Source organism: Mus caroli, chromosome 15, assembly GCF_900094665.2.
Source record: "Mus caroli chromosome 15, CAROLI_EIJ_v1.1, whole genome shotgun sequence".
NCBI classification, from domain to species: domain Eukaryota; kingdom Metazoa; phylum Chordata; class Mammalia; order Rodentia; family Muridae; genus Mus; species Mus caroli.
The window spans coordinates 82,239,739-82,251,278 of NC_034584.1; the positions used below are offsets into that span (position 1 = coordinate 82,239,739).

Genomic DNA, 11,540 nt, shown 5'->3' on the forward strand with positions numbered 1-11,540 from the left:
GAGAGGGAGAGGGAGAGGGAGAGAGAGAGAGAGGGAGAGAGAGAGCCTTGTCTTGTTTCTGGATTTAGTGGAATTGCTTAGAGTTTCTCTCCATTTAATTTGTTGGCTATCAGCTTTCTGTGTATTACCTTTTTTATATTTAGGTATGAACCTAGTATCCTCGATCTCTTCAAGACTTTCATCATGAAGGGATGCTGCATTTTGTCAAAGGCTCTTTTCAACATCTAATGAGATGATCATGTGGGTTTTTCTTTTAGTTCAGTTTGTTTATATCGTGGGCTACATTGACAGATTTTTGTATGTTGAACCATCCCTGCATCATTGAAATGAAGCCTACTTGATCATGGTGGATGATCTTTTCTATGTTTTCTTGGAGTCTGCTTGTGAGTATTTTATTGAATATTTTTGCATCAATTATTCATGAGAGAAACTGGTCTGTAATTCTCTTTCTCCGTTGAGTCTTTGTGTGGTTGGGTATCAGAATGAATGTGGCCTCATAAAATGAATTTGGCAATGTTCCTTCTGTTTCTATTCTGTGGAATAATTGTAGGACTGTTGGCATCATCTCTTTGAAAGTCTGGTAGAATTCTGCATGAAAACAGTCTCATCCTGGGTATTTATGGGGGGGAGTTCAGGGGGAGACTTTTAAAGACTGCTTCTATTTCCTTAGGGGATATGTCTTTTAAATTCTTATCTGACCTTGTTTTAGATATCACTTGATAAGTGACCACTTGTTTAGGTATCACTTGGTAATCTATCAATACAGTTGTTGGTTTCTTTTAGATTTTTTTTTCAATTTTTGTGAAGTACAGGTTTTTGAAGAATGATTTAATGATTCTTTGGATTTCCTCAGTGTCTGTTGGCATCCCCTGTCCCTTTAATTCCTGATTTTGTTAATTTAGATATTCTTTCTCTGCCTTTTAGTTAGTTTGGATATGAGATGTCTACCTGACATTTATGGATTTATAGCTCCCATTTTACTTTTCTTCTATATGCTTTTTTTTTCATTCTTCCTCTATTCACTCTCTTCTGTTTTCTTTCACACTAGGTGAATATTTTCTATTGTAATATGTAGTTCTTTGGATAAGGTGTCCAGGAATAATGACTGTATAGAACTCTGTAGTCTTGATCTTCTGGACATTATTTTTCTAATAGTTACTTTAGGCTTTTCATTAATCTCATTCAACTGAGTTTTTTCTAGATTTGTATTACCTAAATTTCATTGACATAGATACGTTCCTTTCCCACAGCTCTGTTCTCCATTGTGATGTCTGTGTTCTTGGCATTATAGCTGTGTGTTACTTACCCAACAATGCAGTGTTTAATTATTTTGAATAAATGGCCTTATGTCTTTTTAAAGAAGATGAGAGGAGACAGTGCATGTATGTGTGTAGCTAGTTATAGCAACCTTCTGATTTAATATCTCATTTTCAGACCTGAGCTACCATCTGGCATCCCTCCACAGTCCAGCACAGCTTGGCTTCTGTGCTGTCAGAATCACATACACTTTGCTTCTATAAGCTACAGGCCCAACCATACAATGCACAATGCATGCTGGTTACCTGTCCATTGGTTTTAGACAGGTTTTAAAAAAATGGATGGTCTGATGTTCCCAGTTTCCACTGGAGTTGTATGACTAGTGAGTCACCTGCTTTCTGTGTCAAGAGCTTCCTTTTGGGTTTCTTGTTTGGAGAATTGGGTAACAACACATTCTATAAGCCCATGGTCACCTAGTGTGATGGTTTGTAGTAGTTTGATAAACACAATGACCAAAGGCAATATGGAGAGACAAGGGTCTATGTCAGCTTGTAGGTTATAGCCCATTGTTGAGAGAAGTTAAGGCAGGAACCTAGAAGGAGGGGCTGTAAAGTAATGTTTCTTAGTATTTTAATTTCTATGGTTTTTATACAACTCCAGACAACATGCCCAAGAGTGGCTCTATGCACATTGAGTTGGGCCCATCCACAGCAATCAGCAATCAATAAAATGCCCCTATGTACTTACCTGGAGGCCAGTCTGAAGGGGCATTTGCATTTCTCATTTGAGGTTCTCTCTTCCCAGAGGACTCATCTAAAAAAAATTAAAAACTTAAAATATAAAACAGTGCATGGGACTTCATACAATCTAAAATTACATGGGAAACGAACTTCTGGGCAAGATCATGAGTAATTATCTAGACTGAGTTAAGTGGGATGGGAAGATCCACTTTATCTATAGACAGTCCTTGGGTGGGGATCCTGGAAGTAGCCAGAAATGAGAAACCGAGCAGAGCATCAGGGTTGATCTCTCTCTGCTCCTTAATTGGGGCCATCATGTGACCTCAAGCTCCACTGCCATTCTTTTCCCGCCATGATGGACTGGACTGCAACCCTCCAACTCTAAAATAAAATAAATTCTTTCTTTCTTAAGTCACTTTTGGCCTGGCATTTTTGTCACAGAGATGAGAAGAGTAGTAACAAGTGGACCCAGGAATGTCTTTGTTTCACCTTCATCCTTGAAAGTCATTTTTATAGCCATCAGGTAATTGAATGAAATTTTATTTTCTTCCCAAAATGGCGAATATTGCCACCCCACCTTCCTATGCCTTCCCTCACAAGGAGCTGAGTTCAATCCCCAGAGCCCATACAAAAAAAAAAAAAAAAAAAAAAAAGCAAGGTGTGGTGGTGCTTGCAATCCCAGAGTTGAGAGTTTGAGATGGGCAGATCTCTCAGGCATTGCTGGTCAACCAGCCTAGCCCAATTGATGACTTCTAGGTCGGTGAGAGCCTCTGTCTCAAAAACACTGAGATGTACAACCAAGGTTGACCTTTGGTTTCCACGTGCACTCACTCACACATCCATGTACACCTGCACATATATAAACACATTTTGGCAAGAAGAGTGAGCTGGAACTGGAGAAGACAGCTCAGTTCACTTGCCGCTCTTGTAAAAGACCAGTAGTCTACTCCCAGTACCCACATGGTAGCTCACAACCACCTATAACTCCAATTCTAGAGAAATGACTCCCTCTTCTGGCCTCTGTGACTACAGTATTTGTGTGATGTGCAGCTATATATGTAGACAAGAATTCACACACAAAAAATAAAAATGAAAGAATAATGACCTTAATGAGGTCTCAACTTGCCCCCACTCTCCTCCTGATCTTCATCTGCCTCTGTATCATATTCTGAAAAGCAAAATCCTTGAAACCATGGGATTTGTGCAAACCAAAAAGTATTAGGAGCAAATAAAGCAGAAGTTCTATCAGCCATGGTCCTAGATAATTTCTGCTGTTTCTCTAGATGTTCACTGAAAAGCTCCATTCTGAGGCTGCTTCTCATGTGACACAACTCGGGGCTCACTTCACAAACAATATAGCACCCAGTGTATTTATGAAACCCACCAGCAGCAATGATTAAATGGTGAAGCTGCTGGAAGCATGTTCTCCAGCTGGGGCTACAAAAGAGACTTCCAAGCCTTTTACAATGAGCTGGGGAAGGAGACATTTACAGAGAGACAGAGAAAGCTCGAGCACGTTCCTGGGAATCTGCAAAATCCTGTACATGTGCAGGGCAATGAAAATCCCCAGGAAACTCTGAAAAGGCCCTAATTGCTCACCTCTGGCTGACCTTGAGGTACGTTGCAAAAGAAAAATAAAGGCTAAGGCAGTTATAAAGCACCTGCTGGTGTATTAAGAGAGAGCCCAGCAGGCTGAGCAGAGGCAGGAGACTCATTGGTTCAAGGCTATGTAGGACTCTCAGACCAACCATTAGCTGACCGCTAAGCTCACACGGGGAAGCAAAGACTGTTGGTCACAAAGAGAGACAGAGAATAGGCAGCGGTAGCCCAGGAAAGCCCTCAGCAAACAGCAGCGACCACTGCAGCAGTTCATCTTAATTATCAACTCAATTACACTGAGGAGCATGTAGGGGTTTGCTGAGACACTTCAGGGTACCTGTGAGCTCTTCTTCAGAAAAGACCAGATAACAGGGGCTCTACCCAGGTCAATGCTCTGAAGCCCTATGGACGTGAATAGTGTCGGGGGATGGGTATTATAAAATAGGAAAATTCTGTGGAAGGGAATGACATTGGGGGGTACTTACTATACAATAGGAAAATTCTAGTAGAGGAAACTAGGTCACTGTGGTGAGGAGAGTGAAGGCTATACCTTATCCTGGCCCGTCTTGTGTTCCTTTTCTGTTTCTTGGCAGCCAGGAGAGGAACTGACCAGCTGTGTTCTGCCTTTCCTGCCTTTATGAACGTACTCCTTTGAAAATAGAAGCAAAATAAATTCATCTCTGTCTGAGTTTTGATGGGAGAGAAAGTAAGAATGAGAATGAGAGGGACAGAGAGAGGCAGAGATAGAGAGACAAAGACTTTATTAGAATGGATTACACAGTTGGAGGGCAAGACCATCCAACACTAGGAGTCAGTATGCTGGAGAGTCAGAGAAACTGGTAGCTACTCAGTCCAAGACACTGAGGCCCTCAGACCATGGAGAACTAAGGGCAAAACACTAATCCTAGACTGGAGGACTAGAAGCTCCGTGGAGAGTGCTGATGTGGGCACATGTTAAAAACTGAAGAAGCTGATATCTGATGCTGGTGTGTTATGAAGCAGCTACAAATGTGCCAGCTCTGGAATATGGAACTTGAAGGATATTAGCTAGTGCTGCCAGGTATGGGATGGGCCTGCCCTGCTCGGCTGTTCCTCCACATGTCTAACCTCCCTAGAAATACCCTCACAGATACTCTAAGGGATTCACTAATCTCCCTGGCACCTTTCAGTCCAGATGAGAGATTCATCATTGTGTTCATGTAAGCTGTTTGCAGCTGCTGATTAAACACAGTAATGGCAAAAACTAATTCAGATGATGGCATTGGTCTATTACCAGCCAGTGAGGAGAGAGAGGAAAGAATAGCATGAGTTCAAATCCTGCATAGGCTGCGAAGTGAGTTCAAGACCAGCTTAGGCAATGTAGAGAATACAAGGCTGGGAGCGCAACACTAGTAGCTTGCCTTGCCTGTGCAACACCCTAAGCTCCATCTCCAAGATAGAAAAGCAAAGAGGTATAGAAAGCTGTTGCCTGATAAGCTAGTCTTCACTGTGAATGCTTGACAATGTAGTTTTTAAGAAATTGGAAGAGTTTTAAGAAATGAATTTGAGAATCCCTAAGATGCTATAATTGCTATAGTTGGTGATTCTGGTTGTAGCTAATGAGACCAGAAGGCAGACCAGGTTGTTACTGCCCTCCACTCCTATGCAAATGAGGACTGTGTTGGGAATTGGGATACAAGCTCCCTGCTGTTATAAAATACCTGCATAGAGCATCTGAAGGAGGGAAAGATTTGTTTAGAGTCACAAATGAAAGATACAGTCCATCCTGCTGGGGAAGGCATGGTCTCAGGAGCAGCTTGGTACCAGGCTCATCAGTTGACAGATCCTATCCCAGGGGATGAAGAAGCAGAGAAAAGAATGTGAGTATTCAACTCACTCTTTCCTCTTCAATCATTCTCTCTCTCTCTCTCTCTCTCTCTCTCTCTCTCTCTCTCTCTCTCTCTCTCTCTCTCTCTCTCTCTCTCTCTCTCTCTCTCTCTCTCTCTCTCTCTCTCCCCTCATTGGATGATGCTTCTAATATTCAAAGTATGTCTTCTTCCCAGTTAATTCTCTCTGAACATGCCCTCTGAGACACATCCAAAAGAGTAACCTATGAAGGCCCTAAGCATCTAGTAATACAATCATGTTGACAATCAAGATTAATCATTACAAGGCCGTTCATTCATGGTACATCCTAGCAAATAATTTATATATGTTCTGTCCATACCCTAAGACTTCAAGTGATGCTGAATTTGAATGTAATGGACTAATTAATTTGATGGGGGAATTTCAAGATGGCACAGCATTTAGTCTGTAGCAGAAAGCTCTGCTTGGCTGCCTTTAGCTACTTTTTTGACGAGAATTGAGAGCATTACAAGAAAAGCAGAAAGGTTTAAAAACTGTGCTGTTTGACTACAAATGTGATACATTTAAAGTTGCAGGCTAATGGGACATGGGTGCTACGTAGGAGAAAAGAAGTGAAGTAGCCATGAGAAAGATAATTTCAGGACATCTGAGGAATTGGCAGAACCTCTCCCATTGCAGGATCGAGTATTAAGGTTTGAATTCATCTGAAAGACATCTCTGAGAAGCCTTCAGAGTACTCTGCACACATAGGACCATCTAGATAAGGATTTTCATGAGTTCAACCTTTCAGAGCCTAGGCTGAGATCCCAGCCAGCAGCAGATCTTGGTATGATACTGGTTTTGTAGACAAGCAGAATACAAAAGATGTAGGATCACTGGAAACTTCCACTCAGATCTCAGAGAAAGGCCTGGAAGTTCTAGCCATGTCTGGTACGGTTGGGACCCCAAAAGCCTGCCCCAGAGGTGGTATGTGTAGTTCTGGAAGCAAAGCTGATACTTCAATGGAGACTCCAGGTTGTGCAACATCAGCTGTGAAGAGCTTCCAGCCATCAGTAGAGTCAGCATAAAACAGAAACCATGTGGGCTGCAAAAGGCAAAGATATGGGGCCAGGATGTTCCCAATCTGTTAAAGATGATGCTTACATCAGGTGCCTGAGAGACCACATGTGGACTAATTGACTTAATGTGTCCTTTGCTTGATTGTGTTTTTGCTTTGATTATATCTTTTCTTGGTATGCCTCCATTACTCCCTTGGAATTAGAAAGTTTACCTTGTCCATTCCATCTTGGGAGCATGTAGCTTGCTCACTTGCTTAGTTACTTGCTCACTCTTTCTAGTTCCTTCCTTCCTTCCTTCCTTCCTTCCTTCCTTCCTTCCTTCCTTTCTTTCTTTCTTTCTTTCTTTCTTCCTTTCTTCCTTTCTTTCCAACAGGTGTTCACAACAAAGACCTTGAGTCTCAGAAAATACTCCCAAACTTAGGCTTTTGAATAATCTTGGATGCTTAAAACTTTGGAGACTCTTGGAAATTAACTAATAGGATATACATGGGCCTTGGGGAGCCTAAAATGCAGTGCTGTAGCTTAAATATTCAAATGTGTGTGTTAAGCATTTAATCACCAGCTGAGGATGCTGTTTTGATTGGTCCTGAAAGCTTTAGGAGATGGGAGATGGCTAGAGGAGAAAGTCTACTGATGCTGTGCTCTTGAAGGATGATCTGGGTCTGCTGCTTTTCTACCATGAGGCAAGTGAGCTGTGTCACATACTCTTATGCCATGACTCTATCTAACATTATCCCAGAAACAGTGGAGTCTTCCACAATGTGATGAAAGCTTTGAAGCTGTGAACTAAGATAAATCCTTAGTTTAGCTGTTCCTTTAAGTGGTTTACATCAAATGTTTTGGTTACAGTGACAAGAAAATTAACTATAATAACACACTGTTGTGGGGGTAGGGTCTTGCTGACAGATTTGTCTACTGCATTATTTTAAATGTTCCAGCTGTCTACAAAAATAAAATCATAAGATGCAAATAAATAAATAAATATCCTAGCTTGTTTTCTGTTGCTGTGATTAAAACACTTTGAATCAAAAGCACCTTGGTGAAGGAATGGTTTGCTTGATCTTACTTTTCAGGTCACTGCCCATCCTTGAGGAAAATCAGGACAAGAACTTTAGGCAGGAACCTAAAGTAGAAACCATGGAAGAATGCTATTTGCTATCCTGCTCTTTGGCTCACTTTCTGGCTCTTGCTTAGCTAGAGTTTTGCCAACAGCCCTGGGCCAACTTTCAAGGAAACGGTGCCACCCACAATAGTCTGGATCTTCCTATATCAGTAAATAATCAAGCTAATTCTTCAGAGACATGCCTATAGACCAGATTGGGCTTTCTTAAAAATTTCTCAGTTGGGGCTTCTCTTCTCAGAAAACTCTGGGATGTGTCAGGCTAATTAGGACAATAAATATATTGGAAACTGCTATCCATTCATGTGGTGGAAATTAGTCTGTAGAATGAACCTGTTCCTGGGGAATGTCTGTCACTGACTTGGTAGACAAGGACTTTAAATCAGTTATTGCTAAGAATTTCAAAACTCCAAAGGGAATCATGTCTTTAAAATATTAAGAAAATAAAAAAAAATATGTCTTCCCAAACATAGTCATATGTAAAGAGAGATTGACTAACTTTTACAAAGAAACCAAATAAAAATTCTGAAATTGGAAACACAGTGGCTCTAATGAAAACATTATATCTGTGAAGCTGACAGAGAAAATGGTAACACACTGTTCACTGATTCTCCAAAGTTTGTGCCTACTCAGTGGCTGACCAATCATACAGTAATGTAGTCATAAGTAACTTTTTTTTTTTTTTGGTTTTTTTCGAGACAGGGTTTCTCTGTGTAGCCCTGGCTGTCCTGGAACTCACTCTGTAGACCAGGCTGGCTTCAAACTCAGAAATCTGCCTGTCTCTGCCTCCCAAGTGCTGGGATTAAAGGCGTGCACCACCACTGCCCAGCTTTTTTTAAAAAGTACATAATTATAGTCATACACAAGTCTTACAGAAACAGGCCACTTCTGGTATTTGGTGTGCTTACCACAGCACGAACATTGATCACAGTATATCTGGTGAAGAAAAGGCACAGCCAAAATGCTCTCTATGCAGGGAGAGAAGGCATGGCCACAGATGCAGGAATCTGAGAACTCTATTTTAACAGACAAGTACCAAGCAGAGAATAATATGGGAATGTGTGAGGTTTTGAAACCTCAGAGCCCTCCCCACGTGAAGCACTTCCTCCAACAAAGCCACACCTCCTAAGCCTTCCCAAAGAGAGCCAGGAACTGGGAACCAAGTATTTAAATGCCCAAGATGAGGAAGGGGACTGTCATTCCTGCCACAACTGGGGATGTCCAATATCTTTAGAGCCTCAAGCAGATCCCAGGCCCGGAGAGACAAGCCAGCCCCCATTCTTGGTTTAAGTGGGGATGTTAATGGAGGACAATTACCCTTCTCACCTCAGTCAAAGCCTAGGACCATGGATTGGATACTGTCTTTTTCCTCCTACCTGGCCTATAGTTAGAGTATATAGCTGCTTGTGAAGGGTAAGGCGCAGCACCTCACTTCTCAGAATCCTGAGTGGCTGTAGGATTGGTCTGAATGACAGCTATAGAGTGCTCCATAGGCCAGTGTGCAGAACTATATGGTGTCATTGCCCCCAACCATATGCCTCACTGAGGGCACCGGGACCACAACACTCCTTACTTCCATCCCTGTTAGGAAGAAACCAGTAGATTCAGGGTACCACTAGGACTGGAGGTGGCTGGAATCCTGATGAGACCCTACATCTCCTCTGTGTCTGCCTTTTGTGGGGATGTCCTTTCTAAACGTTGCCTTTCAAAACTCACCCCACAAAGTGGATTCAAGATGGGGATAATCGGAGAGCACCCAGCCTGGCATCCACAGGGTGTGCAGTCTGCCTATGCCACAGCAGCAGACACACACACACACACACACACACACACACACACACACACTGTGTACCTCTGCTCTGCATCTGGTTGACAATAGCCCCATGTCTCTAGAAGCCATACTGTGGAAGAGGCCCAGCTTGGTGCTGTTTACTGCCAGTGGGGACAATATAGACTCTATTTCTGCATTCCAGGGTGGTACTGGGGAGTCACAGGTGGGTGTTTTCCAATCCACTGTGGCTCCTCACAACAAACCTGAGCTTCTTTCAGCCCTCTGTGCTATGAGCTACAGCTCCTCTAGAATGGGACCAACTCCTAAGGCTGGTTGTACACATTCTAGATAGGTCGATTCAGAGGCAGCAGTTTAGGCTGCAGTGTGTAGACCTGGTGCACACTGGGGAGAGAATAGGGATGGCAGCCATTGTTTGGGAGTCTGCAAGTTAGCACATCTGTAGGTATATGTATCCACGATCTACAGTGATGTAACTGCTCCAGCTTGTAGCTCGGGAACTATTCAATTCAAATCTGGGCAGTTCTCAGGAACTGCTTTGAAACAAGAACTCTATTTTCCTAAACTGGAGAGCTCTGTTCAGGCATCTGCAGAAGAGAATTGATCCACTCCTGGACCTTTTGTTTCTGGAAATACATAAAGACAAGGAACAGTTAGTTGCCTGTTTGCCTGACTTGGGAACAGAGGACATAGCAGAATAGCTACAAGGGCCTTGTTGCTTCTCTCAGATACTTCAGTGAATCAGTGGATGAGTGCAAGGATGAATGAGTGAATGAATTAGAGTTAGTGAGTTCATGAGTGGAGAAGGTGAATGAATGAGTGGATGCTTGAATGGAGAGGTAGGTGTTCACCAGAAAGACTGAGAGATTAAGTTAGTTAATGAGTGTTGGATGGATGGATGGATGGATGGATGGATGGATGGATGGATGGATGGATGGATTGGTGAATGGATGGATGAATGGGTGAGCAGGTGGGTGAACGAGTGTTGAAAGGATGAGCACTGAGAGGGGCACTAATCAGAGCCCGATAGAGATGCAGAGAGGTCGATGGAGCAGCCTCTCCAGCTCCACCTAAAGGTAAGTCTTGGGAATAAAAGTTGGAAAAGGAGATTGTAGCATTTGGCTCCACCCATCAACCAGAAGTGTCCAAGTTATCCAAAGGCTTCACTGAGCCTCAAGACTGGTAGTAGGGATGAATTCTGAACCCCAGCACCCAGTGTAGAAAAAAAGGTGGTGGCATCTGTAACCCCAGACATGTAACCCCAAAACTGGGGAAAGGCAGAGAGTGATGTGCTCTGGGAGATTGTTGGACACTCAATCTAGACAAAATGGCAAGCTCCAAGTTCAGCGAGAGGCTATCTCAAAAAAAAAAAAAGATAACAATTAAGGAAGATATCTTGTGTTGACCTCTGGCCTCTACATGCATGTTCAAAGGTACATTCTCCCCTATACACATATACAAGCATAATATACACATACACAAAATAGATGAGAGCCAACAGGATGCCAGTGGGAGATGGAAACTCACAGGCATTGGGACAGAGCCTGTAGACAATGGCCCCCCTTTCCCCTAGGCATAAGGTGATGTGAAGTAGACAGTGCAATGTGGCCCACTAAGGGAGAAAGAGAATTTAAAGAAGGAAAATTGTGAAGTGACCCCTCCCCAAGGCATTGTGCACATAACCTTGTGTGGCAGGTAGTATCCTCTGCAAGATAGGCTTAGAGAGCTCTAACAAGTGGACAGTGGGGTCTTCTTGGAGTTACTCATCTGGCTTTGGTAATATAGGCAAAGAGCATGAGATTGACCCAGGGTCACCTATAGGAACTCTTCATGGATCTCATAATTTGAGGCCAGGACCTGCCTTCCCTCTTGGGACTACCATGTAACTGGAGACAGAATAGCAGAGCCAAGTACACAGGCTGAGTCACAGGCCCTCAAGGCAGGACATGGTAAATTAGCCATTGATCTCAGTGCCTGAGAGACCCTCTGCTTGTACACACTGCGGTCAGGATTCTGAACTTTCTACCAAGGCCACCTCTTCTCTTCTCTTCTCTTCTCTTCTCTTCTCTTCTCTTCTCTTCTCTTCTCTTCTCTTCTCTTCTCTTCTCTTCTCTTCTCTTCTCTTCTCTTCT

At 42.8% G+C, this 11,540-nt stretch overlaps 1 long non-coding RNA gene across 1 annotated transcript in view; it reads right to left on the reverse strand.

Moving 5' to 3' along the window:
- LOC110310137 overlaps positions 1-11,540 on the reverse strand; it is a 48,431-nt gene that overhangs the window by 5,758 nt on the left and 31,133 nt on the right. Inside the window, exon 2 of the long non-coding RNA XR_002379810.1 lies at positions 2,005-2,070. This is a non-coding gene — a long non-coding RNA (uncharacterized LOC110310137). The remainder of the gene's footprint in view (positions 1-2,004; positions 2,071-11,540) is intronic.